Source organism: Petaurus breviceps, unplaced genomic scaffold (genome assembly GCF_028583685.1).
Source record: "Petaurus breviceps papuanus isolate PSGF00001 unplaced genomic scaffold, PetGlider_PUasm1.0 174, whole genome shotgun sequence".
NCBI lineage: Eukaryota > Metazoa > Chordata > Mammalia > Diprotodontia > Petauridae > Petaurus > Petaurus breviceps.
The window spans coordinates 54,122,245-54,148,080 of NW_027185761.1; the positions used below are offsets into that span (position 1 = coordinate 54,122,245).

The window sequence follows — 25,836 nt, forward strand, 5'->3', positions numbered from 1 at the left end:
CCCCCGCCAAAAAAAAAAAAAAACAAATGGAAAAAATACATCAGAAATACGCATAATAAGCAAAAAAGACAAATCCACAATATGTGTTTAAAAAAAAGTGTGCTTCCTTGTATACCTTCAGTCTGCCACCTCTCTCTTGGGAGATGTGGAACACGCTTCATTGTACGTCCTCTGGAGATGAGCATAATCATGGCAGTGATTACAGATCTTGCGTCTTTTAGTGATAATTGTCTCTGGATGTGGCTGGCCATGCATATACTCCTTCCGATTCCCTGCATCTGCTGCTGTTTCCCAGGATCCCCAGAAGTCAGCTTTTCTGATACTTCTTGTGGCTCAGTAATATACCTTCTCATCCCACAGTTCATCAACCATTTCCCATTTTCCAGAAACTCTCATAGTTTTTTTTTCTTTTCTTCAATTTTAATTCCTTTTCAGTATCAAAAAGTTTTTATTTTATTTTATTTCTTTTATTTGCAACTCTTTCCTGCCTGGTATTGTCCTCACTCTTAATCCTCTCTCGCCTCATCCTTGCCTGTTTCCATGTTGTGTTTAATGTGTTTCTATTCTGAAGTCTTTGTGTTTCTGAGTGTTTTTTCAGTCCTCCATATTCACATAAAAACGTAGTTCATAATAAATAAATAAATAAATAAATGAATGAATGAATGAATGAATGAATGAATGAATGAATGAATGAATGAATAAATAAATAAATAAATGAATAAATAAATAAATAAATAGTTCACATAAAAACTGTTGCCTGCCCCCTCTACTTCTTTCTCCATGGTTACGTGTTCCTCTAATGCCCTGAAATTATGAGAAATGTCAAGTCCCACCCCCTTTTAGTCCCCTTCTTACATTAGGATATTCATTTTACAATTCCTTTTATTTCTCTTTTTTAAGCTTTCAGAACATTCCTAGGCGCTCGGTTTTTCTTACTCACTTCTCATAATTCTCTTTGAAGACATTAAGGTTCTGGAGGGACACTTGTTTCTCAGCCCTTCATCACTGTCCATCTCCTTTGAATTGTGTGCATAAATATACCTTTCAAGGTTTCTCATGACCCTTCTGTTTGCATTTCAAAGCTCTTACTCAGCTCTGGTCTTTTCATCAGGCAGGCTGGCTTGAAAGTCTTCTATTCCATTCAAGGTCTACGATTTTTTTTCCCTGTAGGATTATACTCAAGCTTTGCAATAAGGTATTCTTGGCTGTAAGCGTCTACCTTGTACCTTATGGATTATTGTATTCCAAAGTCTGCCCTTTCTTTTAATAGAAGCTGGCCTGTCTTATAGAATCCTTACTGTAGTTCCTTGGAACTCACACTTTCTGGCTGCTTGCAGCATTTTTATTTCTTTGATATGGAAGCTCTACATTTTGGCAATGATATTTGTGGGACTTTTCCTTATGAGGTTTCTTTTAGGAGGTGGTCATTGCATTCTTTCTATTTTTACTTTAATCTGGAAATTTTTCATTTATGATTTATTGAAATACTCTGCCGAGATTTTTTAAATTGCGGTTTTCAGGGAATCCAATGATTCTTTAATTATATATTGGCCTGTTTTCTAGGTTTGGGTTTTTTTGGGGGGAGAGGGAAGAGAATAACAGATACTTAACCTATTCCTAAATTGTTTCAGTCCTTTGATTGTGTTCATATTTTTTCCTGTTTCTTGTAGTGATAAACTTATTTGGTTTATTCTAGTTTTCAGGTATTCTATTACTTGGGTAAATTTTTCCATTTTCTGTCTTAAGGTATATTTATTCCACACCTGATTCTATGCTCTAGACCTTTTATTTCATTAAAAAAATCTTTTGGTTAATTTATTCTATTTATTCATACAGTTGTTTTTGAAAATCCATTTTCTTCCCTTTGAGCCTCTGCGCACAATAGTAGTGTTACTCTTTCACTGAGGTTAGATTTTTGGATATTTTTGGATCTATGATAATTCTTTTCTAAATGTATTTTTATTTTTTCTATTATTTGTATTTCTTTTTCTCCCTGCTACTGAAGAGGAATGGAGGGAGAGACGGAGAGTAGGAGACAGAGATAGAGAAAGAAGGAGAGAGGAAGGGAGAGGGAAAGAGAGAAGGAGAAAAGAAAGGGAGGAGGGAGGAGAGAAGGAAGAAAAAGGAAAGAAGGAAGAAAGGAGAGAAAAGAGAAGGAATAAAAAGGGAAAAAGGAAAGGAAAGAAGAAAGAAGGAAAGAAGATAGAAAGGAAAGAAAGAATGAGTAAAAGAAAAAATCTTTGATTCATATAATATTTTTGGATATTGGATATCTTGGGAACTCTCACATTGCCAATGGCCACAAATGTGCTTTTCACTCTTAGTTTGTCATCTCTCTGTCATGAGAGGGGAGGCATGCTACATCACTACCCTCTGGGCTTGTGGTTGATCATTGAGATCAGATTTTTAGGTCTTTCAGAATTGTTAAGTTTCTACAATAATGACTTTATTGGGTGTCTTCTCTTTACTCATCTCACTTCAGCTTTGGTTCCAGAAATGGGTCTTCGTGTCAGGGCTGGACTCCATACCCTGATGTACTTTTGGGTGGGGTAACTTAACCTTGGGTCATCTGGTTTTCTGTGGTGATTTCCACCTTCTGGGTGTATGTCTGTCTTTATTAAAAACACTGGTAGATTTTAGGTCCTTTTGAGGCTTTGAGGTTCAGAGTGATGAGTCTTCAGGACAGAGTGCTCAGTTCCTTGGACCCTGTTGGCCTGGGTTGTTCTGTTGTGACTTCTGGAATCCCATAGGAAACCTCTGCTCCTGTTTGCTTCCAGAGGCTACACTATGAGTTTCTAACCATCCCGAGGTTTCCTGTGTGAACCCTGAAGTTACTGTAGGCTATAGTGTCTCTGACCAATTCTGGGTTGCATTCTGGGAATCTCTTAGCTTGTTTGACTGTGTAGACAGGTGCTGGCTTCTCTGGCAGGCCCCTTTCCTACTGCCCATGGACTCCTTGCTGACCTTTCGTTTAGTTCTAGGATGGAAGAGGTCACTGGCTGTAGACTCTCATTTGATTTCTTGATCTTTATTTGATCTGCTGCTATTTTTAGGTTTCTCTGGCACCATAGATATATGGGATCTGTGTTACCTGCTCAGACAGAATTCTAGCACCAAATTACTTTTGAGTTTTCTCTCTCTGTGATTATGTATGTATTTAAAGTTTTATTGATTTTGTTTTTTTATATCACCTTCATTTCTGAATAGACCCACTTCCCTACAATAGAAATGAGACTTCTGTGATTAAAAAACCAGCCCATCAAATCCATGTCTGACAGCAAATGCAATGATACCTCAGCCCAAAGGTCATGCCCACTTCAACAAAAGGAGGCATGTCTGTTTCCTTGTCCTTTAAGCTTGGTCATTATGATTGTATGGTATTCAATTAAATTTTTTTTCTTGCATTTATCTTGTTAACTTTCCTGATTCTCCTTATTTCACTCTCACTTCATATAAGACTTCTCATATCATTCCAAATTCCTAATTTTTATAATTTCTTATGGTACAATCATATTTCCTTATGTTTATGTGCCATTTCTTTGGTCATTCCCCAGCTATTAATCACTCACTTTGTTTATAATATTTTGCTATCACAAGAATGGTGCTGGGAATGTTTTGTACATGTGACAGTTTGATATTTGATGGGAAATTTCTGGCTTGAACATACCCTTTGTGACTTTTCTTCTTCCATAATTCCAAATTATCTTCTAATACAATTAGATCATTTCATAGCCCCACTAACAGTTTTGCTGTCTTCCCATACAACCTCTAATATTATTATTACATATATTATTTATTATCTTTAGTCATCTTTGCCAATTTTCTCCCTATGAAATGAAACCTCCAAGTGGTTTTGATGGCATTTCTATCATTATCAGTGATTTGTAACATTTTTTCATATAGTTAATAGTTTATAGGTATTCTGAGGACTATTTATTAATACCACATATCTTTGGGGGAACAATTCTTAGCTTTTTATATTTGTATTAATTTCCTCTCTATCTTAGAATCACAAACCTATCAGAGATATTTAATATTTCTCTCTTTCCTAGCAACCTTTCCTTCCTTATCTTAGGTACCATAATTTTATTCATTCAAAAACTTTCAATGATCTGACACCTTTTGTGATTTTGGAGGGATCTCTGCCCCTTGTTTGGTTAAGAATTATCTTTTACCATAGATATGAAATGTACCTGCTCATGACCTCTTCTCATGTTTATTAACCTTTTCTATTCTGTTCATGTGTCCAGTTTGAGTTTATTTGGGTTCATGATTTAAGGTATGGTCTAAACCTAATTATTCCCAGACAACTTTCTGGTTTTTCCTAGTAGTTATTGTCAGATGGGGAGAACTTCATGTTATATAATAAATGCATAATTTTTCCTTCATAGACTATCAGTTCACTGAGGGCAGGTATTATTTTTGTTTTCTGTCTTTGCAGTCCCTCCAACCCCCAATGACCAAAGCTCCTGCTTGGCTTGTGCAGGGTGAGATCGGTGGGTGGCGTTACTGAGTTGTTAGGTTTAGATGCAGAAAAGTGCTTGAAATGGTAGGAACTGACTTCTGGCAAATGAAGCAATTTTCAAAATGTCAGAACAAATCATCCAATCCCAGTAAGTGTCCTTTGTTTATTGTTGCGTTTTCGCTTGCTATGGAATCCTGGAACGGCATGACCAGCCTAGAATGCTGGATGCAAAGCAAATGAAGCAGGTGGGTAGGCATCATAACATCAGCGCTGAGCAGCAGGAGAGATCATGGGCAGCATAGGAAAAGGAGAAGAATTTAACAAGAGGATCTGGGTTCAGATTCAAGCATTACCAAAGCTTACAACCTGGTTGATCTTGGGCAAATTATTGAACCATTTCAGATTTTAGGTTTCTCATCTATAAAATGAGGGGGTTGAATGAGATGGTCTCTAAGTCTAGAATCTACCTTTAATCAAAATTATCATATCATAATTATATATGCTTATATTAGGCATAATAAAATTATTATGATTATTACAGGTAGGATCATAGAAAGACTTAGAACCAGTTAGAGGGTACAGTGTAGATAGAGCACTGTACCCAGGGTCAGGATGACCTGAGGTCAGATCTCCTCTCAGATACTTATTGCTTTGTGACTCTGGGCAAGTCACTTAACCTCTGTTTACCCCAGTTTCCTTTTCTGTAAAATGTGGATAATATTCTCATCTATATGATACTTGTGAGGATAAAATGATCTAGTATTTGTAAAATGTTTCACAACTCTATAAATGCTAGCAATCATTGTAATAATAAGCCTTTGCCCATTATAATCATTGGTGACAGAGTAATAGAATGTTAGGATGAGATGGGACCTTGGAAACCGTCAAGTCCATTCTTTGGCTTGGGCAGATGAGGAGATTGAGACCTGGAGAAGACACCTGACTTGCCCAGGCTCATCTGACTAGTTTGTAGCAGGGCTAAAACTATGTCCCAATTTTCTAATTTCCATAAGGTTGCAAGCCTCCCTCTGTAAATTTGTATTCATTATTCCATTAATCATATTCCTCTGTAATGGGCCAGAGAGGAAGATTTAGGACACTCATAAAGAATATTTAAGAGGCTGCTGCTGCCACAGTCTATCCCCCTTCTCCAGAAATGCCCTTTCTGTGTGCCCCAGGGTGCCCTCAAGCAGGATATAGCCAGTGGGCAGTATCTTCTCCCTCTCTTCTACTCTTGTCTTCATGGTTCAGTAAAGTGAAAAAGAAATCCCAAGACAGAATACAATTGAATATCTTTGGTCCGGGTGGTGAGAGGCCATGTTTCCCAGATAGCCAACCCATAATTCCTTGTTATCTCTGAGCCGTTCCATTCTATTTCCATGCAGTCCCAAGGTTAGGCATTCATCTCTTCCTCCCAACTCTGGCTCCCCTTTCTAGGCAGTGCCCAAGTGCTGCCGTCTGTTTAGCATCTCTGAATAACAATATTAATCCCAGGACCCAGAGATAATGGATTACTTATTAAATTCCCTTGATATACACAGTTTAAATGCTTATTAGTATTTGCTGCATAGAAGAGGAAAAACAAAGACCCCAGCACAATTAGAGAGGAGGAAAAAAACTATACTGTGCAAAAAAAAAAAAACCCTCATCTTTAAATGTATATGCAACGGCACAATCTCTCTATGTCTTTACTTAGGAACTCGGCAAATCTATCTTTCTTAGTTTTATTGATGGTTTTTGTTTTGTAAAACACAGTCATTGCCAGATAAGTCACCTCCCTTTTAATGTCTCAATTATAATGGGAAAAAAATCAGACAATTAAGCAAAATCAGCCGATCATTTGACTGGCTCTGATACTATTTACAACATTTCAAACTCATATTCCTCCCCTTCTCCAAGATGGTCCATTGCCATTAATGTGACTTTGGCTTACTTGGAATGTTGCTTTAGCTTATGTCACGGAAGCCCCCGTATCTTGTTCTCCTGGTTCTGCCTCATGCTTTCTGTGTTTCTTGAATTCCTCATACTTGTGTTGTCTGATGGTGCAATGATATTCCACTGAATCTGTAATAATATCTAACTTTTAGATTTCCAGAATACTTTTTGGTTATCATGTTTGGTCTTCATTACAACACTGTGGGATTGGGACCATATTACAAAAGAGAAGTTAAACTCCCAGGGATGCACCGATAGCAGATATGGGAGATGACTCAGAACGGCTCTGAGTCCTTACTCCGAGACAGTGTCCCCACCCACTGTACCAGTCTTTGTAGAATGACTTGTTCAGCTACCTCCCTGTCCTTTTTCCTCCATCTCTCTTACCTCTTTTTGGCTCCCACACTATCTTCTCTTGAAATGCCTTGGTAGGTTGCTGCCAGGCATTCTGGGAATTGTGGGTTCCACTCAGCGCAGTTCCACATCTCTGCGGCCTCAACCCACATCACCATTTATAGGGAAAGTCTTTAACAGATGCTCAGCCCCTTCCCCTTATTGTGGTCTGCATTGTGCGTGATGGTGAGACATCAAAGCCTGGATAACTAGGAACGTTTTCTGGATTCCATCAAAAGCCATCATCTCCTTCTGTGTTATCCAGATCCTCCCAGACAGGCTAAGAAATGAGGAAGGCTGTAGTTGAAACAGGGGCCCTGTTTCCTTTTTAAGTGCCTGGTGGTGTGTCTGGAGGAGAACAGGTGCTTAGAAATGCTTGACAAGAGTTAAGCATTCAGTATTTAGTGTAATTAACAGCATGGGGCTGTTCAGTCATTTTTCAGTCATGTCTGATTCTCTGCGACCCCATTTGGGATTTTCTTGGCAAGTATCCTGGCATGGTTTGCCATTCTCCAGCTCATTTTACAGATGAGGAAACTAAGGCAAGCAGAGTTAAGTGACTTGCCCAGGGTCACACAGCTAGTAAGTGTCTGAGTCTGGATTTGAACTCAGGAAGATGAGGCTTCTTGACTCCAGGCCTGGAACTCTATCCACCTCACTTCCTAGCTGCTCTTAACAACATGGGTACAGGATTGTATAATGGGCAGATTGTTGGCCAGGGTAGCAGGAATCATGTGATCTTCGTTGCAACCCCATGAAGTAAATGCTACTATTGCTCTCCTGAGTATGACAGGGGACCTCAGAAGCCAAGCAGCCCACCCCCCTCATTTTATGGGCCCAGAGAGATGAAATAATTTGCTCATCATCATTCAGGTAGCAAGTGTCAGTGATGGAGTCAGAACCCTCTGAAGCTGAATTCAGAACTCTCCTCCACAGCCTCCGGGGTAATTTTATAACCACCATTAAGCTGGAGAGCATCCCTGCTGAGGCAGCCAGAACTGTGAAGGGCCTGGAGCTTAAGCCCAGTGAGGATCAGTGAGGAGGTACTGGGTACATGATGGTTGGGCTTGCTACGTTTTCCTTACTTTTAGGTCTTCAGGCAGGGACTAGGTGACCAGATGTCAAATATGTCATAGTGAGGATTTCTATTCTTGTAGGGATTGGTTGAGATCCCTTCCAAGTCTAAAATCCTGTGATTCTGGGACAGGGGAAATTCTACCTTTACCTAAAAAGGGTCAGATAGAAACTAACAGCCCTCACAGGAAAGAGGACAGTCAGCTGGAGGAACAGAGAACTCGGGGAGAGCTGCTTTCAGGTATTTGATAGGCTGTCATAGGGAAGAAATATTGGATATGTTCTGCTTGTCCCTACAGGGTAAAAACCAGTAGCCGTGGAGGGAGATTTATTCTTTATAATTATCAGAGCTGTGCCCAAGTGGGATGGACCGTCCTGGGAGGTAGAGGACTCCCCGTCACTGGAAGTATTCAGGCCAACACTGGATAGCCATTTGTAGGGTAGATTGCCGAGGGGGATCCTTGTTCAGGTAGGGGATGGTAAAATGCATTCCGGTTCTGAAATTCCATGATTCACTGTTTTTCTGAAATCCCTGAAATTTAGTGAGTGGGGTCTAAGCAAGCTCAGCAAAAGATTGTACCAGGAAGTAATTAGGCAGTCAGGGTAGGAATCCAGGATACTGAGCTCAATTTCCCCAGCTAGAGTTAACTGATTGAGAACACTGGCTATTTTGTCCCATTTTGAATCTCCTACAAGGCCATACACACAGTAGTTGCTCAGAGAAGATTTTTTTTTAAATCATCAGTGGACAGTATCCAACAAAGTCATGTCACAGCAGAGGACCAGCATCCGTTCATCCCACATTTGGGTACCTTTCACCAGCCAAAATTCCATTTAGTTGAAAAAACAAAGCTCTTAAAAGAGAGGAAGCCTTTGAGGGAGTGGAATACAGCAGTGGTTAATAGAAATAATGACACCTTCCTCCTCACAGTAAATGCCCAATTAGAATAAAAATAACGCAGCGGCAGAGCTGGGGCACATTGACTCCTAATGAAGCCATCATCCAGTGCCTTGTCCTAGGTCAGCCCTGCTGTATGTGAAATGAGTTCCATGGTGTGGATTGGGTGTATAGCACTACCAGATGTAAGCCCATTAAGCTAGCATCAAATGTAGAATGCGTATGATTAAGACGATTGTGCTGGCCTACAAACAGTATTCGATTTTCTGAAAAGGGCCTCATTTGAACAGCATTCTCTTTCTCTGAGATGACAGCAGCAGGCGAACGGGTGAGAGAGATGGGTTTTATGGAGAAGGCTTCAGAAAGAACATCAGAATGTGTTGGGGGTGGAGATGGGCATGAAAGAGGTGTGACCTTGACATTCCTCGCTTACTGAAAGTGATCATTTTCATTACCTTCTGATTATGTCTTTGTCTTTGCCACTTCAGGTATGAATATTAGTTGTTTCTCAGTATTGCGGATTCTTCTCCGTACTTTCATCATCTGTGTTACTGTTTGGGATGGTCTTTAATGTCTCATTCTTCTCTTCAGAGTGAAAGATCAGGGTTCAGAAAGTATTTCACCCAGAAAATCATCCATTCATTTCTTTCAGAAAATGTATAAAATAATTGTAACTTTCTTGGGCATTCAGTACTGTATGAAAGGGCCTTCCCATTTCTATGACTCCCTGCCACCCCCCTGACTGGCTAGTATGCTCTCAGTCCCTAAGTAACCTTGTATTTACTTATCTATGTTTATGTTCATAGACTCCTTGAGCCAACCCTACTCATTTGGTAGATGAGGAAGGTGAGGTATTTAGGAAGACAACAGAGGACACGGCAGTGACCAGGCAGTGAGTTGCTAGTGTTGTATTTGAAGGTCTGGTTCTAAATCCTGTATCCTACCTGTGGAATGTAAGCTCCCTGAGGGTTTACATTCTACTGGTAAAATGCAGTAGGTATGATGTATGCACAGACACATATGCACACATACATGTGTATAATATATGCGTACACACATGGGCATATACATACTTGTACATATATGTATATGTATGCATTTATCTTTGCATCAGCTTTGCTTATCATGTAGGAAAATAGGTCATTTCATCAACATCAGGTAACTTTTTGCACTTTGGTTTGACATTTCCAAAGTGTGGGTCTGCCCATGTCACTGCCCCGTCATCCCCATCTCAGTAGTTTGCTGTTATCTCTAGGATCAGATGTGAAGTCCTTTGTGATTTAAAGATCTTCATAATCTGTCCTTTTCTTACCTTCCCAGTCTTTTACATTTTACTCCCCTCCAAGCGTTCCATGATCAAGACATACTGACCTATTTGCTGTTATTTGCATATGACATTCTATCTGCTAACTTTGTGGCAAAAGTATTTTCTTTCTTCATCTTCACCCCTTAGAATCTCTGTTTTCCTTTAATATTTAGCTGAAATATAACGTTACAGGAGATGCTTTTTCATCTTCTCCCTCTGTTTCCCCACCAGCTGCTAGTACCTGCCCATCAAAGGTTACCCAGCATATCTACTTTGCATTTATCTTTTATGTCCCAGTTTATTTACATGGTGCATCCCTTATTAGAAGGTAAGCTCTTTGAGGGTAGGGATTTCTTTTGCATTTCTTTGTATACTCAGTGCTTAATAAAGTACTTAATGAATGCTGGTTAATTGAATATTTCATTTGTTTTTGAATACATTTTATTTCGTCTCTGTCTCTCTGTCTCTCTCTCCCTTTTTGTTTTATTTTACCAAAAATGCTGGATACAGGAAAGTTTTGTTATTGAGAGTCTGATTTAGTACGTACGTCCTTGAGAGTGATGTTAAGTGATTTGCCCAGCTAGTATCAGAGAAAAGATGTGAATTTAAGTCCTCTTGGTTCTAAGCCCCGTATATTACACCAGGTAGCCTTAGTGAAAAATTAATCACACAGTAAAAGTTTGTGTTTTGTTATATTGTATTGTCAATGCACAAACTTGGATGTATATATATTATAAATACATGTATACACATATAATATATACACACACCTATATAAATGTACACACATATATACATCTAGGTGTGTGAATAATTCCCCATGATTGTTGATTTGATTCATTCTCAATAATTCCTAAGTTTGGCTACATCTCAAAATCCTAAGAGGAAGAATGAAGTACCACCCATGGAAAGGCACAAAGAAACAATTATTGAGCTATTTAATAAATGATAAATACTCTGTGGATATGACTGGGCAGTTCTCAAGGGAGGAAACTGGGGATATCTGTAGCTATATGAAAAAAATGCTCCAAATTATTGTTAATTGGACAGATGCAAATTGACAGTTCTGAGATTTTACCTTACACCCATCAAATTGGTAAAGATGCCAAAAATGGAAAATTATAAATGTTGGGAGGGGCTGTGGGGAAAGAGGCACATTGGTGCATTATTGCTTAATCTATGAATAGGTCCCACCATTCTGGAAAGGAATTTAGAATTATGTACAAAATTACTAAATAATGTGTGCCATTTGACCCAATCATATCACTGCTAGGCCTATTCCCCAAAGAAATCAAAGAAAGAGGAAAAGGTCCCACATGCATATAAGACAAAAATATTTACAAGGTAGCAAAAAACTAGAAACTAAGGGCATATCCATCAATTGAGAAATGGCTTATTAAGTTGTGCTACATGCATATGATGGGATATTATGTATTGCCCTGTAAGAAATGAGGAAATGTATGATTTCAAAAAGACAAAAACTTATATGAATTGATGCTGGGTGAAGAGAGTGGAACCAGAACAATTTATACTATAACATCAGTGTTATAAAAATGTACAATTGTGAGCACCAGTAAACTGACGAAGAATGAAATGAATATAACCAGGAAAAAATGTACACAATGACAAAATGTGAAAACAGCATTGAAAGCTATAAAAATTACGATCAACAAAGTGACGGACTTATAATACATACATACACACATATATACATATATACGTATGCAGTGATAAATATATATATATAGTATATGTAATTATCTAATCTGTATATAGCCAATGAAAGACTATGTTTTGCTTGACTATAAATACTTGTTACAAGGAATTTCTTTTTCTTTTCTTTTTTCATTGGGGTGAGGGGGTGAGAGGGAGAGAAAGTAGATTTCTGTTAATTAAAAAATAATTAAAATAGAGAGGTGACAATGCCACAGATGTGGAGTGTTGCACTTGAAGATGATGTCGCTGTATTATTAGTTTTAGCATTTTATGGCTCATGTTTGACCCTCCAGCATTTAGCCAAGTGCCTGGCACAAAGTAAATGCTTAATTAAATCCATCCTTCTGGGGCGGCTAGGTGGTACAGTGAATAGAGCACTGGCCCTGGAGTCAGGAGGACCTGAGTTCAAATCTGGCCTCAGACACTCAACACAAAAAACTAGCTGTGTGACCTTGGGCAAGTCACTTAACCCCAAATGCCCTACCTTCCTCCCTCCAAAAAGCAAAAAAAAAATCCTTCCTTCCTTCCTTCCTTCCTTCCTTCCTTCCTTCCTTCCTTCCTTCCTTCCCCATGCCTCCCTGCTCCCTTCCTTCTTTCTTCCCTTTTTCTCTCTCACTTAATTGTTTTACTTTGTTGTAAGAGATCTCTCACAGAGTCAGTATAACATGGAAATCTTTGCAATGTAAAGATAAAGCACATCAAGTAAACTTTTAAATAAATCACCTAGGAGTCGGGTTTTTTTTACATAAAATTTTATTGATATCCTTCATTTTTATATTACTTACATTTTCTACTGTGTGGACATTGCCATGTTGTTCTTCTTATGTCCCATCCATGTACTGTTGGAGAGAATATGGAGGGGATTTTTTAAAAACAGGAATTATAACTCTGACAAAATCTTTTATTCACTTCTAATCATTCCAAACTCTATGATTTGGCATCACTAAAGAACATTTCCTTAGTGAATGAGATACCCTCTGTGCCAAACTCCCAGCTTTTTAACTAGCACATCTATAATAATTTTCTATAGTATTTTTGAGACATTTGATTTTATTTTGTGAAATAATTTGGTGGACTTTACTTACACGTCCTACACATACACGCATGTATCTCTAGGGCAGCCAAGCATACATATGGTCAAATTTACTCTTCAGAGACAGATATGGGAAAACCATTACCTGAAACTATGTCCCAAGCAGCTGCCCTTACCCTGCCATCCTGTGGCTTTCTCCGTTGCCCTTCCTCTCTCAGGTTAGCTCTCAGCTACAAAGGCTTTCTTTAGCATCAGCAGTAATGGGTTTACCCACTTTTCTTTCCCACTCTATTTTTGTTGTAATTGCAAATGATCTTCGAAGCAGAAAGAAGACACAAATTTTCATAAACTAAGTTTATTTACCCTGTAGTCTCAATAGCAGAAACAAATATGACCTAGAAATTTAACAGTAAAACCAGCCGCTGATCATTGGTCTGTCATGTTGACAAAGACTGATATGTCTAACCTGTCCTAAAGGGTTTATTTCAAATTTGTCAACATGTAGATTCCTAAGTATGAGCTAAGGAAATTCATTTAATAGTAACTGAGGTGGATCAAGAAGAAAAAATTAGGCACGAAGAAAAATATTCTAGGTAACACCATTTTAGCCCATGATACTTTCTCCCTGAGGGAAGGGAAATACTGAGAAGGGAATTATCAGTGACTTGCTCATTTGGGGGGCCACATGTGATATTAAGGGCAGTAGTGTGGAACAGACTATTTTATTTTACATATCACATTTCTCATTCATCATATCTTTGTCATCCTGTGGGGCTCATTAGGAGAGCCATGCTGCAATGGATTTCAACAGTGGTTGATGTTAAAAATCGAATAAAACAACCATTCCTTTATAACGACAGAAAATTTTCCTCATGTCCTATGCCCTCAGCTATTTTTATTAAGCCAAGACTAGCCAACCAGCATTGATTAGCACATGCCAGGCATGGTGCTAAGCATGGGGCAGACACAGAAAGACAAAAGCAGTGCCTGCCCTCAAGGAGCTTACAGTCCAACATGTAGACAGCTTTATAAGACCCAATATAAAGGTTAAAATGAGATGGTTTTTAAAGCATGTTGCAAACTTTAAAGAGCTATAGAAGTCCTGTTCTTATTACAATAGATTAGTGTGATAGAGACAGGATAAATGGGAGAGGCATTAAGGGGCAGCAGGAAAGGATTCTCAGGGAAGGTGAGATTTTAGCTGGAGCTTGAAGGAAGCCAGGAAATGCATTTAAGCACATAAAGCAATATAAGCATCTTTTGGGGATTCTGTACCCAAGTGGGAATAGATGGAGAATTGTCTGAGGGGTGGCATTCCCACCTCCAGCTACTTTATGGGGTGTCTCTTGCACATAGGTTTTTTTAACAAGTCCTGTTGAATTGAATTGTGGTCCTGCAAGTATGTGGTGAAGCTGAACACTTGATAAGCTGGCTATAGCTGTTATGGAGCAGGATTGATTTAGTTCAGTTTAACTAATGAAGTGGAGGCAGAGTGGAGTCAGCGAGAGCTGAGTTTGAGTTCTGCCTCTGACACTGGGTGATGAGCAAGGAAGGGTAACTTCTCAGTGCTCTAGGAAACATTGTGGAGAGGGTGGCAGCTTGTGTTGGTGGAGGGAGTTCCCTCATCCGGGAGCCCTACATGAGTGAAATCACAGGTCTTCAGTGGTGATATAACCCTTGCTATGTCAGTTCATAGCACATAAAGTAGGTACCTGCTTCTCCTACAGATTTCCAGATTTTAAGATGCCTAAGAGAGAGGGAAGTGAGGGGCTGAAGAGCCCTATTGGGAGGGGGCAGGACTGCATTAAAGGATGTTTGCCAGAAGTCCTGCTGATGTCGCACTCCCTGGTGGCCTTTTTAAAAGGTCACATGTGATGTTTTCACAACATTTATTTTTTCTGACTGGCTTATCCTCTTGGGGTGCTTCTCAGAGAGAGGGAGCAGAGGAAGCATGACAGCATGAGTGTTTGGGGAGAACATTTTCCAGGGCCAGCACGTAGATCGGCTAGGTTGGGAGCATTTTCTACAAGAGCAGGCATTTTGGTTGAGCTCCCCTTCCCTATTTTGCCCTGAAGGAGAGTAGCTCTCTTCTGCCAAGGCCTTTGGGAACGTTTGTACCTGGCATGATGCTAAAGACTGAGGTTGGGAGTTTGAAAATTTAGCTTTATCAGGAGTGATCCTGTTCAATCACATCTTGTTTCCTATTGGACTTTACTTTTATTTTCGATATAATAAATGCATGAAGCTGACAAACTGAGTTTTTTCAGTGAGATGCTGATGAGGGAAGGAGATCCAAGGGGATGGTGTACAAGCCAAGAGAATTATGACTTGTTTTAATTTATACTTTTCCCTAGATGTTAAGAGTGGATCCTAAGGGTACCAAGAAGGGGTGGTCGCCTTTTGTGCGTGATAGCTAGTAGTGGGTTGGGTAGCTGAAAGCTGGAGCAGCCCCATGAAGTCACACAGATGCCATTGAGTGAGATGTTGTACTGACTAGGACTCACAATGGTCCCTAAGCAGCTGCTCAAAATCGTACCCTGAAGAACTTATAGAAACTCTGGTTCCTGGGACCCAGACACCCCCTCAGGAGAAGCATCTGAATAATTATTGGTATTTAGGCTCCAAAACTCCAGTGGGTTTGGGATCTCATCAGTGTGGTGCTCCGTTCCATAGTTTGGATCACCCCTCATCCATGCCTGGACACTTGGGGTGACTTGTCTTTATCCTCCATGGGGCCTGCCCAACATCTGGGGGCCCCCATGTCCTACCCTTGACGCCGTATAAACTGCCAGAGATGTCACAGACTGGCCCTTGGCTCTCCCTCAAGTTCTTCCTGTGACTAGTCCATCCAGAATTCTCCTTGTGCTTTCCTTTGCAGAGGGCACTGTCATTCTGTGATCACACCTAAGCCCCAAAGGGCTGTGAAGGGGCCACGACAGATGAGAAAAGTGAGGGTGAGAAAGATTAAGTAACTCGTGAGCTGCTAAGGATCAGAGGTGAGATTTGAACCCAGACCTTCCTGACATGAAATCATAGCATTGGATCCATGCTGATCACTGATAATGTTTGAATGGTTCTGAGAGTCCAGAGAGCTGGGCATGGAGTCAGTGAGACAAGGCCTTCTACTGTCATTTGTGCCAAGTTGTTTAACCTGCCCTCCTCCTCTGTGAAATGGGGATAATCGCTTTTGTGCCTATTCCACAGGGCTGTTGAGTATGAAGAGCTCTGCAAACTTTTAAAACATTATATAAGTACAAGTTGGTGCAGGCAGGTGGAGCAGTGGATGGAACATTGGGCTTGGGATCAGAAAGACTCTTCTTCCCGAGTTCAAATGTGACCTCATACACTTACTAGCTGTGTGATCTTGGATAAGTCCCTTAACCTCATTTGCCTCAGTTTCCCCAACTCTAAAATGAGCTGGATAAGGAAATGACAAACCACTCCAGTATCTCTGCCAAGAAAACCCCGAATAGGGTCACAGAGAGTTGGGAAGAATTGAACAACAAAATGCAAGTTAGCATTTTTATTTCTTAATGTTTCATGTTTGCCTGACTTTTAAAATTACATACTCTAGACCATAATCTTGTAAAGTCTGCACATCTGCCCTCACCTTCCACCCTTTATGAATTTTGAGATAGGAAAAAGACATAAAATTTAAGGTAAAAGGCTATCTTTCTTGGGAAAAAAAATAGTAGCATTAAGCGATAAGGTATTATTATTTTTAAAAATAAATTTCCACCTTTTTTTCTTGGGTTTTGAAAATAAGATCTCCCCTCTCTTTCCCCCACCCCAAAATTGTTTCTTCTAAATCTCTACCTTCCTGGAAACCGTTATTAGCTATTTGGGGATCTCAGTAAAAATGTATGATTTCAGCTATGAGGGTACTCTCAGCATGGAAACTCCATTGTTTAAGATCAACAACTTGTATGTAGCATACGTAGTCTCACAGAGTTGCCGGGGGCCCTCAGGTTAAGTGACTTAACAAACAGAACAGGTCAAAAGTGAGACTTTGGCCCCAGCTCTTTGACCTGCTAAGGGCAATGCTCTACCTACCACAGCCTGCTTCTTAAGATTACATATTGGTCCTGGAAAAGAACACATTTGAAAAGTTCATGGACACGTTAGCTGAGCATCCGTATGGGGGAAGGAATATTTCATCTCTTTTTCCAAAATTAATAATTCTGTCATGTGCCTTCCTTGGGCCTCTTCAGTAACTATGACTCACCTTCATACTGCTTTTTGACATTAGATGCCTCTCCAGAGAGGGAGAAAATCATTCAGAAATGAGTTGGATAAAGGTTATTAAACTAACACTTAAAATTCTAGTCCTGAACATTTTACTTTACCCCTAATTAAATGCCAAGAAAAGAAATGTGGAATAATCAGTATATACATAGGCCATATCCACCTCCTTCTGAAGGAATAAGCCTCTTCAAGGAATTCCAATTTTACTTGCAATAGTTAGACGCTCTTACTTACAAATAGTATGTCTGTCCCTGCCTCCCCCTCCATTCTACCCGCCCCCCAAAGCTGAAATAACAAGAATGAAATGAAGAAAGACTATTAATTTTGTATTATTTCTGTTCTGTTTATTTTCTGAGAAGCAACATGGTCTAGTAGTGGGTAGGGAGACTGCCTTGGAACCGGAGAGAGTGGGTTCACCACCTCTGACACATACTGACTTTGGGACCCCGAACAAGTCACTCAACCTCTTAATGCTCCAAACATCAAGAAGCTGCCAGCCGAGACTTTGTGGGGAGAATTTAATCACTTGGAGGTTCGTATCATCAGTACAATTGCAGGTCTGTTCTTTAACCCACCCCTGTTGTATATAACAAATATTTATTAAGGGGTTGTTGTTGTGCAGTCGTTTCAATCTAGTTATGACCCAATTTGGAGTTTTGTTGGCAAAGAGACTGGAATGGTTGGCATTTCCTTTTCCAGCTTATTTTACAAATGAGGAAATTGAGGCAAACAGGGTTAAATGATTGCCCCAGAGTCACTCAGGCAATAAGTATCTGAGGCCAGACTTGAACTCATGAACATGTCTTCCCGACGCCAGGCCTGGTGCTCTATCCATCATGCCAACTAGCTGCCCTTATTAAGGAGTTACTGTGTCCCCAGCAGTTTTGAAAAGGCATTTTTTGGGTCTGCCCTCATGGTGCTCACTGGATAGCAGGGGTAAACCATTACCAGTTAACCAGACGATGCAAAGCCGGAGGAGTAACGGTCCCATAGCAGTGGATGCCAACTGCCCAGGGAGGCTGCAGAGCTGAGAGAGAACCAAGGCGTCTTGGAGGAGTCAGTCTTAGGGCTAGTTCCCTTCCCTCTCTCCAAAGTGGATAGACCTGTGACTTCATTAACATACTAAGGCAAGTTGGCACCTGACCTTAATTTATAAATAGTCTGATAGTTTCCCCCCAGGCAGCATTCGGCTAACAACATTCCCCAGAGTGGCCCAAACCAAATGAACTTGTAATTGGGAGATACTTAACAAAATAATTAAAATAAAACAGAGCTTTTCTAAGTTAAAATTCAGGGATGCTTATGGTAAAATTTTGAGTTGGACACCATTGCAAGAGGCCACTGAGAGGGTCTCGGTGCCCAGGGTCACGTAGCCTCCCTGCTTTCTTCTCACCGTGGAACGTACCTTTGTCTTGGTGCCCCTTTCTCCCATTCCTGAGCCTGCTGTTTGGGGAGGGGCCCATGGCAGTTTAGCTTCATTCCTCTCATGTTTCCACTTCTGACTCTCCAGAGTTCCGCCTCTGTGCGAAGGCAAGGGTCCCTCCTCCTCCCACCCCTCCACTTTTCATCATCCTTCTGTGTATGTTCTTCCCCTATTAGAATGTAAGCTCCTTGAGGGCAGGAGCCGTCTTTTTTTTTTTCTTTCTTGTCTTTAAAAGTATCCCCGAACAGTTAACGCAATGCCTGACATGGTAAGTGATCAATAAATGCACGTTGCCTTGTTGCCTTGCCTTCCTGGCTCTGAGGCCAATTCTCTATGTACGATACCATGGTACTTCCCCATAGAGTATTTTTGTCCATCATTAGCAGAGCGTGGCATCATCACAGATCACACACTGCTCTTCAGAGTTGGGAAGATCTGGGTTTGAATTTCACCTTGAACATCATGGGCAAACCATTTAACTTCTTGGAGATTCACAGTCTTCATGTAAAAATGGATAAAAATACCTAGAATTTTGAGTCCACATGTTTGGGAGGCCCAATGAAATCGTTCAGTGCCTTCCCTTCCCACCCCACTCCTAGATTTGGAGGGCTTCACACAGAGGTTTTACAGTCACTTAGCCGATGTGTTATAGAGGGATTCCTTTGAGGTCTGGGTTGGACTCAAGTTTTTTTTTTTTTTTCCAGCAACCCTCATATTCTGAGCTTATATGCCACGCTAATAGAAAATAGTAGTTCCTATTATCAAACAACAACAAAAATTCCTTGTGGGCATCTGGGCCCAGAGTCAGAAAGACCTAAGTTTGAATCTTGCTTCAGATACACTTACTTGTGTGACTCTGGGCAAGTCACTTAACTTCTCTATTTTCCTCAATTTTCTCAACTGAAAAATGGAAGACAGTAATAACAACACCTGCCTCCCAGGTTGGCTGTTAAGGATAAAATGAGACAGTATTTGCAAAGAGCCTTGCAAACCTTAAAGCGCTATGTAAATGTTAGCTACTATTACATTTCCAGGAACCTTTTATAATTTGCCAAATGATCAAATGTCTAATGAAGAACAGATTCATTTGGCAATGACTTCGATGACTTTCCCAAATGACTCTTGGTAATGACTGAACTCAGTCCTTCAAAAGGGAAGGTCTACAGTTGGAAATTATTGGTGACTTTTCTTTTCTGATCTTCTGCAACTCCAGAAAATTAAAATTGAAACTCATCCACAGGACCATGGAGAGGGAGGCTCAGGGTAGAGGTGAGCAGACCGCACAGAGAGCCTATAAAGCTATGAAGAGGAGCTAAAGAGAAGTCTGTCATCAGAGAAATGGAGGAGAGAGAATGTCAGCCCACTGGAGAGGATGCCCAGACCATTCGGTATCCTTGAGAGACAGCCGGCGAGCCTCCGGGCCCATTGGATGGTGCCTCCTTGTGGCAAATTCAAGAGGAAACTTGGGCAAGAGATGCAGAGAATGGATGGGAAGGTACAGGGAGGGTTCAGAAGGAAAGACTGTCATCTGGGAGATGGCACATCCCTGGGAGCATTTGAGTATTTCTGTTTGGACGTCCTGACCATTGTATTAATAGAGGCAGAAAAGTGATAGGAAATCGGCAGGCTTTTAAAAGTTCAATCCCACGTTTTATTTTTTTTCTTTTACAGGTAGTTTGTACTCATGAAACAATGACAACACAGTTAGCATTGTGGCCTCTGGGAAATTACCCCACGTGGAGCTGGGTCATTTCAGTTAGCAGCCTAAGAATTTTTCACTTGCACCCCTGGGGTGGAACACTCCAATAATGATTTACAAGCTGCTTATGTAGGTCTTTTTGCCATGGAGGTCTGGTTCTTTGGGCTAATAAAAAACTGAAGTGTTTTAATTCATGAAACCACTGCCCTCTCTAGCTTTACTTCTCTTGCCCTATGTCTCTTCTCTTCTCCCCTCTTCCTTCTCCTCCGCCTTCTCCTCTCCTTTCTTTTCCCCTCTGTTTTCTCTTGCTTTCCGCTCCCATTTCCCTCTAAGCTTCTCCCAGTAGGTGAAGAAGCTGGTCATGTTTCCCACCCTGGGTTGGTCATATTTTATTAAATGGTTTTCATCACTCTGGGTAATAAACAGGTGATTTGGCTTAGCTGCGTCCAGGTGCTATATTTAGTACTTAGTGCTTTCTGGAGGGATTCCAAATAATAATGGCTTCTTTAAAAGCTTTGGGATCCCTAAAGAGCCATAAAATCATTCTGAGTTGTCCTCGATAAATAACAGCGTTTCCTTTTGCCTTCCTCCCAGCCCCCCTCCCTCACCCCATGTCTTCCTGAGAGAGCTCCACATTACCTGACATTATCCCAGGCCTGAGTTCCTAGTGAAGGTCACTGTTTGTTTGCTACCGTCTCTTGCCTCATGCTATTCCTTGTGAGGGTCTTCATGGAGAACGATCCTGGAAAGATGAGAAAGTGATGTTGACTTTTTCCTTAGAGTAGAGACAAAGTTAAATACCCTACATGGAAGGATCTGGGTTTTTTTATTTTTAATTTTTTTTTTCAATTTGACCTGTATTAAGCCCTTTTCATGAGCCAAGCAATGGTGTAAAAGCCAAAACAAAACAAACAAAAAAATAGGCCTTGCCCTCAAGGAGTTTACATTCTACTAATATTAAACATGGGTTGGTTCTGATTTTATGTTCTGATCATCTGCATCTGCCAAGAATTGAAAGAGATGCTTCCCCCTGGGAAATTGAGGGGTTGCATGGTGGGTGAGTGATTGAAATACGTCACAAACAGGGAATCTTGAAGGACCAAGGGGAGCTCTCCTCCTGCCTATGCTTGCTATGGGCCTTCTTGAGACCCCAGATGCCATGACCTGGAGGTCACCTAGTTCCTTAGCAGACCTCTCCCCATTCACTGCCACTCTGCAGGGGACTTATCCACAGGGGTTAGCACATTCCTCCCCTCCCTCATTTTCCCCATCCTGATGATACTGACTGTGAAAGAACAAACCCTCCTCCCCAAGCCCAGCTGTCTGTTCCCTCCTTCCCAGCTACTTTTATCATGCCCCTTCAGCGTCCGCTCTAGGTCTATCCAGTCCTTTCCACTGCCCTCTCAGATATCTGCTACATAATTAACAAAATTCCTCTGATCTCAAACATACTCCTGGCTTGTTTCTTCCTGAGACCAGCCTTCCTCCTGACGGCATGGCATCCCTGTCCACTCTTCCTAATCCTGGTGTACCTTCACTTCCCCACCCCCATTTACTGGGTGGGGTGGCAGAGTGTGTGGCCCTTTGGTCTCCATGGCCACGGCCAGAGTCTCCACCCTCCTCCCTCTTTTCAGGTTCATTCAGCTCGTGATTTTCACCAGATCAAGATCTTGGTGACCATTATATGCCAACTCCCAGACCAGTCTCCATTTCTTTTCTCAATGAATTTAGTGTCTGACTCCCAAACTTCCCCTGTATCTGTTCTCACGCAGGTTGATGTTCCTTCAAATCTCCTGAACTTCTGGTCCCTCTGTCTATTAATATAGTCTCCTACTCCATCCCAACTACACACGGGGATGGTCAAACTCTTGATCCCCTGCACACATATCTCATGTATTAATATGTACATATGTATATTCAAGATCTGCAAAATTCCTTTATTTGATCATAGCCTTTTATCAGTCCGTCCTTCTCTGGTCTTATAAGCCCTAACAGTGTTCTTTGCCCTCAATGTGATCTCCAAGCCATCTGCCCCTCAGTTCTGTCCCAAGATAACACTCCTACCCTGATTACATGCTCTCCCCTTCCCCAAATCTTGACCCCTTGATGAACCAGTTCAGTTCTTCTCTTAAATCCCTTGTCTCTATTGTTCTTTTGCCAAATAGACCTTGTGCCCAAACCTGACTTACTCCCATGATCCTCCTCCTTCATTCCTACTTATTTCCTTGTCAGGAAAATGGGAGAAACTGCCTGCCTCACCTAGCCCTCATCCAGATCTGTGGTGGCCAGCTGAGTTGAGGCATCTGGCTTATTCCGTGCCTTTAAGCAAGGATGCACAAAGGCAAATAGACCTTACCATGCTGTCATCCTGTGTTCCCCATCATCATTACACTCCTACAGGATGAGAAAAGGACCTTTTCCGGAGGGACCCAATGGCACGAAAGCTACTTGAAGGCAGGGGTGCTTTCATTATTATTATTATTATTATTATGTCTCCAAAGCCTGGCACGGTGCTTGAAGTACAACCGCTTCTTATCAATGTCCAGCCATTCCATCCTGTCTGACTCATCGTGACCCCATGGACCATAGCACCCCAGTACTGTCTATGGGGTGGGTGGCCATTTCCTTCTCCAGTGCTTGATTAAGGCAGAGGTTATGTGACATGCTCAGGGTCTCACAGTTAGTGTCTGAGGCCAGATTTGAACTCAGCTCTTCCTGATTCCTGACCTAAGCCTACCCACTGACCTATCTGGTTGACTAAGAAATGATTCTAGATTTAATGATTAACAGGTTCAAGCTAGAGGAATAATCCATAGACACAGAACATAAGAGAGAACATATTCTCCTTAATTCCTTAAGTTACCTCTTATCAATGGCTTTTAGATTATGAGCATACCATGGGATAAACCCTTTTTAGTTCACCTTTGTATATACAATACCGCTTAGCACAGTGTTTTACATGTAGAACAGACTTAATCAGTATTTACTAGGTGCCAGCTACTGGGCTAGGCTTGGAGATGCAGTCAAAGAATGAATTCCTACTCTCAAGGAACTTATATTCTAAAGGGAGAGACACCAAGTATGTGTGTAAGTGTATGCAGAAGAATGGAAAGAGAATAAATATTAAGTGGATAAATACAGGGGGCTTTGGATAGTAGGGCACTGGCTGCAGAGCTGAATTGAATCATGACCTGGCACTTGTAGTAACCATTTTGTGGCCCTGGGTGCTTTACCCAATACCTTTCTTTCACAGTTTCCTCAAAAAAAAAGGCACATATTGGCCTAGCAGATCTCTGGAGACCCTTCTTTAAATCCTAGCTGGTGCTCCTTGTCTAGGGTGAGTGTTTTCACCTTTCTGGCCTTCAGTTCGCTCATCTGTAAAAGGGGATCAGTCTTAGATGCTAGTTGGGGTTTCTTCCCAGCTGAAAGTGTCACGAGGCTTCCAGTCCTATTTATTAAGCACTTACTATGTGCTGGGTACTGTGTTGGTCACTAGGGATGCAAAAACAAAGAATGAAATGATCCCCACTCATGAAGACAGCTTGCATTTCTAGTAAGGTTTGGAAAGTGCTTTGCATGTTTCAGTCCTGACTTCTAAATGGGGCGTGTAATGATGTCCCTGTATTACAGGTGAGGAAACATTCTGAGAAGTTAAATGCACTGTCCATAATCCCAGCCAGTGGACAGTGGAAGAAGGATTCAGGCTTGAGTATCTAGATGCCAGTGCTTCCTCCACTCTCACATACTCTCATTTAACAAAAATTTTTAAAAAGTAATGGCTAACATTGACATGGCTCATACTACATGCCAGGCATGTGTTTTACACTCACTTGATCCTCACGACAATCCTGGGAGATAGATTATCCTCATTTTACAGTTGGAGAAACTGAGGCAGACACTTTAAGTGATTTCTTCCAGGTCATACTGGCAGTGAGTGTCTGAGGTTGGATTTGAACTCAGGTCTTTTTGACTCTAAGCCCAACACTTTATCCCCTGCACCATCTCACTGCTAAGCAACCTATGTAAAGACATAGAGATAGAGAAAAGAGATCATATGCAGGGACAGTCAAGAGGTTATACTGATCAGAAAGAGGCTCAGAGGGTTTATTTAGGGGCTTGTGATGCAGTGGCCATTAAGAGTTGGGGATCATTTAAAGCAATGCATAATTTCCCAGAAGGATGAAGTAGAAGGAACATTCAAGACCCAAGATCAAATCCTGGTTCTGCTGCTTAGATGCGTCTCCTAAATTCTTTTTATTCCCTCATTGTTAAAACAGGGGGAAGGATGAGACTAGAAGCCTTGAGGGTGCCTTCTAGCTCTAGATCTGAGATGACTTTTTGCCTTTGTTCATTTGGTTTTTAAGGTTTTCTTGTGGTCTCCTGTTCAGCTCTGCACATGTTCATGCATACTGTCTTAGGGTATGGTGAGTGGGACGCTTGACTGGAAGTAATGAGAACCTGGCTTAAATCCTGGATACACCATTAGCCCCCTTGTGCCTCAGTTTCCTAATCTGTAAAATGGGGTGGAGGTTATGCTTGATAGTGTCTAAGGCCCCTTCCAGTTCCAAATCTAATGTTCCTGTGATATGCCTTGATGGACCAGTTATCCATCCATCTGCTTATCATTGTTTAGACCGGGGTTCTTACATGTAGAGGCCTAGGTGGTATAGTGTACAAAGCTCTAGGACCAGAGTCAGGAAGACCTGAATTTCAAATCTGGCCTCAGATACCTACCAGCAGTGTGGCCCTGGGCTAGTCACTTAACCACTGCTTGCCTTAGTTTCCCCACCTGTGGTAATAACAACATCTGCAAGATGATATTCACAAAAGTGCTTAGTGCCTTACCTAGTCCATGGTAGTCACTACACAAATGCTTTTTCCTTCTCTCCCTTTGCTTTTTAACCTTCTTTGTGTCATCTGCCTCTCGAGGAATCTGGTGCCTATGGACCCCTTCTGAGAATAATGTTTTTAAATGCATAAGATAAAGTACCTAGGATTATAGTTATTCATTTTTTTTAAGTTCACGCCCTCAGCACCTCCTGGCCTGGACAGTGGTCATTCTTCTGTTTGTTTATTTCAGAACGAATCTTTTGACAAAAGTCTCATGAGTGATTATGGGTCTCACTGGGATGATACTCTACAGATTTCCAAAGCTTGCTCCATTCGTGACTGTCATTCACAAACAGGAGCGTCTTTTGGGCAATTGTGAAGTCCTTTAAAAAGATCAATAGCTTCTCTTTGAGACAAAGGCCAGTCCAGTTTGATTTTATTTACTTTTTTTTTTATTTTGGAGGCAATTGGGGTTAAGTGACTCACCCAGGGCCACAGAGCTAGTAAGTATCTGAGGCCGAATTTGAACTCAGTTCCTCCTGAGTCTGAGGCTGGTGCATTTTCATGCCACTTAGCTGCCACTCCAAATCAATTTTAACAAAAGTATTCTTTTAATGAGACTATGTGGCTTTGATCCTTAAAGGATTAAGATTTCAGGTCCCCAGTTGTCCATGGAGAGGGTCATAGGGATTGTGGTAATTTAGCTACTCCACAAGTCTGGTCATAGCATTCACAGAAGTGACTCAGAGGTTTTCATAGGAGCCTTATGTTTGGCCTGGATGAGGGCTTTTCCCACGTTGAGCATAAGGGATAGCTCAT

The 25,836-nt window shown here is 41.1% G+C and overlaps 1 protein-coding gene across 23 annotated transcripts in view; it reads left to right on the plus strand.

Moving 5' to 3' along the window:
• Positions 1-25,836, plus strand: part of FHIT (fragile histidine triad diadenosine triphosphatase) — a 1,710,176-nt gene that overhangs the window by 278,396 nt on the left and 1,405,944 nt on the right. For 3 of the 23 annotated variants that reach the window (XM_069084218.1, XM_069084220.1, XM_069084210.1), the window contains exon 3: positions 15,699-15,816. The exons of the other annotated variants lie outside the window; for them this stretch is intronic. The gene's annotated coding sequence lies outside the window, so the exon portion shown is untranslated. The remainder of the gene's footprint in view (positions 1-15,698; positions 15,817-25,836) is intronic. 23 annotated transcript variants of the gene reach the window in all.